Source organism: Leucopleurus acutus (genome assembly GCF_964270905.1).
Source record: "Leucopleurus acutus genome assembly, chromosome: 2".
Taxonomy (NCBI): Eukaryota; Metazoa; Chordata; class Mammalia; order Artiodactyla; family Delphinidae; genus Leucopleurus; species Leucopleurus acutus.
Window position 1 is genome coordinate 138,341,546 of NC_139143.1, and position 7,767 is coordinate 138,349,312.

At 36.6% G+C, this 7,767-nt stretch overlaps 1 pseudogene across 1 annotated transcript; it reads left to right on the top strand.

The window, feature by feature from the left end:
- The first annotated feature begins 1,347 nt into the window (after positions 1-1,347).
- On the top strand, positions 1,348-2,447 carry LOC309974575 (very-long-chain (3R)-3-hydroxyacyl-CoA dehydratase 1-like; annotated as a pseudogene). The gene has a single exon. The product of its transcript is annotated as a very-long-chain (3R)-3-hydroxyacyl-CoA dehydratase 1-like (transcript).
- The last annotated feature ends 5,320 nt before the right edge of the window (positions 2,448-7,767 follow it).

Genomic DNA, 7,767 nt, shown 5'->3' on the forward strand with positions numbered 1-7,767 from the left:
ATATAACACTAATTACAATCATCAAATCACAAGAGAAGAGAACAAAAGACAAAGAAAGGAACAAAAAAGAACTACAAAAACAACTCAGAATAATTAACAAAATGGCAATAAGTACATGCCTATCAATAATTACTTTATATGTAAATGGTCTAAATGCTCCAATCAAAAGACAAAGAACAGGGCTTCCCTGGTGGTGCAGTGGTTGAGGGTCTGCCTGCCAATGCAGGGGACATGGGTTCGTGCCCCGGTCCGGGAAGATCCCACATGCCGCGGAGCGGCTGGGCCTGTGAGCCATGGCCGTTGAGCCTGCGCGTCTGGAGACTGTGCTCTGCAATGGGAGAGGCCACAACAGTGAGAGGCCCACGTACCACAAAAAAAAAAAAAAAAAAGACAAAGAATGTCTAAATGGATACTAAAACAAGATATATATATATATATATATATATATATATATATATATATATATATGCTGCCACAAGACCTATATATATGCTGCCTATAAGAGACTGACTTCAGATCTAAAGATACACACAGACTAAAAGTGAGGGAGTGGAAAAAGATATTCCATGCAAATGGAAATTAAAAGGAAGCCTGGTAGCAGTACTTATATCAGCCAAAATAGACTTTAAAATAAAGACTGTAGCAAGAAACAAAGAAGGACATTACATAAAGATCAAGGGAATCAATCAAAGAAGAAGATATAACAATTTTAAATATATATATGGACCCAACATGGGAGTGCCTAAATACATAAAGCACATATTAACAGACATAAAGGGAGAAATTGACAGTAACCCAATAACAGTAGGGCATGTGGACAGAAAATCAATAAAGAAACACAACCCTTAAACAACACGTTAGACCAGATGGTATATATATATGTGTGTGTGTGCATGCGCGTGTGTGTATATACATATATACATACATACATACACACACACATATATATATATATAATATTGCACTGAAAAGCAGAATATGCATTCTTTTCAAATACACATGGAACATGTGCACATGGATACACATGGAACATACTAGGCTATAAAGCAGGTCTCAGTAAATTTAAGAAAACTGAAGTCATATCAACCATCATTTCTGACCACAATGCTATGAGACTAGAAATCAACTATAGAAATAAAGACTGCAAAATACACAGACACATGGAGGCTAATCAATATGCTACTAAACAACCAATGGATCACTGAAGAAATAAAAAATATATGAAAACAAATGAACATGAAAACACAATAATTCAAAATCTATGGGGCTGGAGGTGCCCGCTCCTCCCCCTGAGGGTGGCTGGGCTGGCAGTGCTGAGCTCCCTGTGTGTGGCACACGGGGCGCCTGATGGATGCAGTGGCAGCGGGTGGTGGCGCTTCAGCGGTGTGCTCAGCTGGGCCCCCTCCCACTCCCCTGCTCCTCTCATCCACGTCCCCTGGCTGTGCAGCCACCATGGCGTCTGGTGAGGAGGACAGCACCAATGGCAGCACCTCAGAGGCCGTGGGCAAGAGGAGGTGCCTGGGCTTGTTAGCCACTGCCTGGCTCACCTTCTACAGCATCACCACGACTGCAAGGTGGCTGGTACTGGCTACTACATGCACTGTAGTTAAAAATGTACTGGCTGGTACATTTTTATATGGAAAAAGGAATACACAAAGGTTTATATAAAAGTATTTAGAAGACACTTAAACTTTTCCAGACATTTGCCTTGCTTGCGGAATTGTACCTACTTCTGTGCTTGTGGCTGGGGTCCAAGAGAGTTCAAGAATCTTTATGGTGTGACTCTTTACTCACAGTATAAAACTAATATAATTTTTTATCATTTATATCCTGTCAGAGTTGCTGGTGAACTTCTTACAATATATGCTGCCTTACCATATGTGAAGAAAAAAGGAATGTTTTCAATAAGACTTCTGAATAAATACAATGCTTCTTTTGACTACTATTATTTCCTTCTTATAACCATTGCCTCATATATACCATTGTTACCACAATCTACTTTCATATGTTACATCAGAGAAGAAAGGTGCTTCATGGAGAGGTGATTATTGAAAGGGAAGATGTAATGATTCCTACAACAAGGTGTTTTTTGCAGAATAACCAGGATTACTTGAGTCTAAGGGTTAATAACAGGAATAAACAGCTTCATGAAAAAAAAAATCTATGGGATGTAGCAAAATCAGTTCTAAGAGGGAAATTTAGAGTGATAAAGTCTACCTCTGGAAACAAAAAAAATCTCAAAATTTCAAACCTTACACCTAAAGGAATTAGAAAAAGAAGAACAAACAAAACCCCAGAAGAAGCAGAAGAAAAGAGATCATAAAGATCAGAGCAAAAATAAATGAAATAGAGACTAAAAAGAAAAGATCAATGTAACTAAGAGCTCGTTCTTTGAAAAGATAAATAAAATTGATAAGGCTTTAACCAGACTCACCAAGAAAAATAGAGTGATGACTCAAATCAATAAAATCAGAAATGAAAAAGGAAAATTTGCAATTGACATCACAGAAATACAAAGACTCAAGAGAGTACTACAAACAACTACATGCCACCAAAATGGATAATTCAGAAAAAATGGGCAAATTCTGAGAAATCTACAGTCTCCCATGACTGAACCAGGTTTAAATAGAAAATATGAACAGACCAATTACCAGTAATGAAATTGAATCAGTAATTTAAACATTTCACAAAAACAAAGGTTCAGCACCAGATGGTTTCACAGGTGAATTCTACAAAACATTTAAAGAAGAGTTAACACCTATCCTTTTCAAACTATTTCAAAAAATTGCAGAGTAAGGAGTACTTCCAAACTCATTCTACAAGGCTAGCGTCACCCTCATACCAAAACTAAACAAAAATATCATCACAAAAAAGAAAATTATAGACCAGGGTCCCTGACAAACATATATGCAAAAATCCTCAAAAAATATTAGCAAACTGAATCTAACAATACATTAAAAGGATCATACACCATGATCAAGTGGGATTTGTCCCAGGGATGCAAGTCTGGTTCAATATCTGCAAACCAATCAGTGTGATACATTACATTAACAATTTGAAGAATAAAAATCATATGATCTCCATAGTGGCTGTATCAATTTACATTCCCATAAACGGTACAAGCGGTTTCCCTTTTCCCCACACCCTCTCCAGCATTTATTGTTTGTAGATTTTTTGATGATGGCCATTCTGACTGGTGTGAGGTGATACCTCATTGTAGTTTTGATTTGCATTTCTCTAATGATTAGTGATATTGAGCATCTTTTCATGTGTTTGTTGGATATCTGTATATCTTCTTTGGAGAAATGTCTGCTTAGGCCTTTTGCCATTTTTGGATTGGTTTGTTTATTTTTCTGACATTGAGCTGCATGAGCTGCTTGTATATTTTGGAGATTAATCCTTTGTCAGTTGCTTCATTTGCAAATACTTTCTCTCATTCTGAGGGTTGTCTTTTCATCTATTTTATGATTTCCTTTGCTGTGCAAATGCTTTTAAGTTTCATTAGGTCCCATTTGTTTATTTTTGTTTTTATTTCCATTTCTTTAGGGGGTAGGTCAAAAAGGATCTTGCTGTGATTTATGTCATAAAGTGTTCTGCCTATGTCTTCCTCTAAGAGTTTGATAGTGTCTGGCCTTACATTTAGATCTTTAATCCATTTTGAGTTTATTTTTGTGTATGGTGTTAGGGAGTGTTCTAATTTCATTCTTTTACATGTAGCTGTCCAGTTTTCCCAGCACCACTTATTGAAGAGGCTGTCTTTTCTCCATTATGTACTCTTGCCTCCTTTATCAAAGATAAGGTGACCAAATGTGCGTGGGTCTATCTCTGGGCTTTCTATCCTGTTCCATTGATCTATATTTCTGTTTTTGTGCCAGTACCATACTGTCTTGTTTACTGTAGCTTTGTAGTATAGTCTGAAGTCAGGGAGTCTGATTCCTCCACCTCCGTTTTTCCTTCTCAAGATTGCTTTGGTTATATGGGGTTTTTTGTGTTTCCATACAAATTGTGAAATTTTTTGTTCCTAGTTCTGTGAAAAGTGCCAGTGGTAGTTTGATAGGGATTGCATTGAATCTGTAGTTTGCTTTGGGTAGTAGAGTCATTTTCACAATGTTGATTCTTCCAATCCAAGAACATGGTATATCTATCCATCTGTTTGTATCATCTTTAATTTCTTTTATCAGTGTCTTACAGTTTTCTGCATACAGGTCTTTTGTCTCCTTAGGTAAGTATTCCTAGGTACTTTATTCTTTTTTTGCAATGGTAAATGAGAGTGTTTCCTTAATTTCTCTTTCAGATTTTTCATCATTAGTGTATAGGAATGCAAGAAATTTCTGTGCATTAATTTTGCATCCTGCTACTCTACCGAATTCATTGATTAGCTCTCGTAGTTTTCTGGAGGCATCTTTAGGATTCTCAGTGTATAGTATCATGTCATCTGCAAAGAGTGACAGTTTTACTTCTTCTTTTATGGTTTGGATTATTTTTATTTCTTTTTCTTCTCTGATTGCTCTGGCTAAAACTTCCAAAACTATGTTGAATAATAGTGGTGAGAGTGGGCAACCTTGTCTTGTTCCTGGCCTTAGAGGAAATGGTTTCAGTTTTTCACCATTGAGAACGATGTTGGCTGTGGGTTTGTCATAGATGGCCTTTATTATGTTGAGGTAAGTTCCCTCTATGCCTACTTTCTGGAGGGTTTTTATCATAAATGGGTGTTGAATATTGTCAAAAGCTTTTTCTGCATCAGTTGAGATTACCACATGGTTTTTATCCTTCAGTTTGTTAATATGGTGTATCACATTGTTTGATTTGTGTATATTGAAGAATACTTGCATTCCTGGGATAAACTCAACTTGATCATGGTGTATGATCCTTTTAATGTGCTGTTGGATTCTGTTTGCTACTATTTTGTTGAGGATTTTTGCAGCTATGTTCATCAGAGATATTGGCCTGTATGGAGGTTCCTTAAAAAACTAAAAATAGAACTACCATACGACCCAGAAATCCCACTACTGGGCACATACCATGAGAAAACCATAATTTGAAAAGAGTCATGTACCACAATGTTCATTGCAGCACTATTTACAATAGCCAGGACATGGAAGCAACCTAATTGTTCATCAACAGAGAATGGATAAAGAAGATGTGGCACATATATACAATGGAATATTACTCAGCCATAAAAAGGAACGAAATTGAGTTATTTGTAGTGAGGTGGATGGACCTAGAGTCTGTCATACAGAATGAAGTAAGTCAGAAAGAGAAAAACTAATATGCTAACCCTTATATATGGAATGTAAAAAAAATGCTTCTGAAGAGCCTAGGGGCAGGACAGGAATAAAGACACAGATGTAGAGAATGGACTTGAGGACACAGGGAGGGGGAAGGATAAGCTGGGATGAAGTGAGAGAGTAAAACTGACATACATATACTACCAAATGTAAAATAGATAGCTAGTGGGAAGCAGCTTCATGGCACAGGGAGATCAGCTTGGTGCTTTGAGACCACCTAGAGGGGTGGGATAAGGAGGATGGGAGGGAAATACAAGAGGGAGGGGATATGGGGATATACATATACATATAGCTGATTCACTTTTTTATACAGGAGAAATTAACACAGCACTGTAAAGCAATTATACTCCAATAAAGATGTTAAAAAAATCATATGATCTTCTCAATAGAGCAGAGAAAGCTTTTGACAAAATTCAACATTAATTTATGTTGATAAACATGCTTATAAAGTATGACATACTTAAAAAGTATGTCAACATACTTTCTAAAAAGTCTCCAAAAAGTGGGTATAGAAGGAACATACTTCAAAATAATAAAGGCATGTGAGCCTTTAGGCACACAGCTAACATCATACTCAATGGTGAAAAGCTGAAAGCATTTCCTCTAAGTTCAGGAATAAGACAAGGATGCCTACTCTTGCCACTTTTACTCAACATATTATTAGAAGTGCTAGCCACTGCAATCTGGCAAGAAAAATAAGTAAAAAGAATCCAAATTGGAAAGGAAGAAGTTAAACTGTCACTGTTTGCTGACGACAATACTATACACAGAAAATATAAAGATGCCACCAAAAAACTACTAGAGCTCATCAATGAATTTAGTGAAGTTGCAGGATACAAAATTAGTATACAGAAATCTGTTGCGCTACTTCAACAACAACGTATCAGAAAGAGAAATTAAGGAAACAGTCTTATTTGCAATCATATCAAAAAGAATAAAATACCTAGGAATAAATCTAACATAGGTAGTTAAAGATCTGTACTTGGAAAACTATAAGACACTGATGAAAGACATCGAAGACAACACAAACAGATGGAAAGATATACCATGTTCATAGTTTGGAAGAACTGATATTGTTAAAGTGACCATACCACTGAACACAACCTAAAGGTTCAATGCAATACCTATCAAAATACTAATGGCATTTTCCACAGAACCAGAACAAATAATTTTTAAATTTGTATCAAAACACAGAAGACCCTGAATAGCTAAAACAATCTTGAGAAAGAATAACAGAGCTGGAGGTATCATGTTCCATGACTTCATACTATACTACAAAGCTGCAGTAATCAAAACAGTATGGTACTGGCACAAAAAGAGATATATAGATCAATGGAATAGAGAGTCCAGAAATGAACTCACACTTATGTGGTCAATTTATTACAAAGGAGGCAAGAATATACAAAGGCAAAAAAGCCTCTTTGACAAATGGTGTTGGGAAAACTGGACAGCTACATGCAAAAGAATCAAACTGTATTGCTTTCTCACACCATTACAAAAATAAACTCAAAATGGATTAATGGCTTACCATCAATAAAATCACACCATTACAAAAGTAAACTCAAAATGGATTAATTGCTTAAATGTAAGTCATGAAGCCATAAAAATTCTAGAAGAAAACATAGGCAGAGCACTCTTTGACATAAATTGTAGCAATATTTTTTGTATCTGTCTCCTATGGCAAAGGGAACAAAAATAAAAATAAACAAATGGGACCTAATTAAACTTAAAAGCTTTTACATAGCGAAGGAAACCATTGGCAAAACAAAAAAACAACCTACTGAATGGGAGAACATATTCACAAATGATATGACCAATAAGGGGTTAATATCCAAAATCTACAAACACCTCATACAACTCAGTATCAAAAAAATATACAACCTGGGCTTCCCTGATGGCGCAGTGGTTGAGAGTCCACCTGCCGATGCAGGGGACACGGGTTCATGCCCCGGTCTGGGAAGATCCCACATGCCGCGGAGCGGCTGGGCCCATGAGCTATGGCCACTGGGCCTGCATGTCCGGAACCTGTGCTGCATGGCGGGAGAGGCCACAACAGTGAGAGGGCCGCATACCGCAAAAAAAAAAAAAAAAAAATATATATATATATATATATACAACCTGATTAAAAAATCGGCAAAAGACCTGAATAGACATTTTTTTGAAGAAGACATACAGATGGCCAACAAGTCCATGAAAATATATTCAACATTGCTAATCATCAGAGAAATGTAAATCAAAACCACAATGAGATATCACCTCACACCTGTCAGACTGTCTATCATCAAAATAACCACAGATAACAAATGCTGGTGTGGATGTGGAGAAAAGGGAACACTTGCACACTGTTGGTGGGAATGTAAATTTTTGCAGCCACTACGGAAAACAGTATGAAATTTCCTCAAAAAACTAAAAACAGAACTATCTGCAATTCCACTCCTGGGTATGTATTTGAAAAAACTGAAAATATATTCAAAAAATA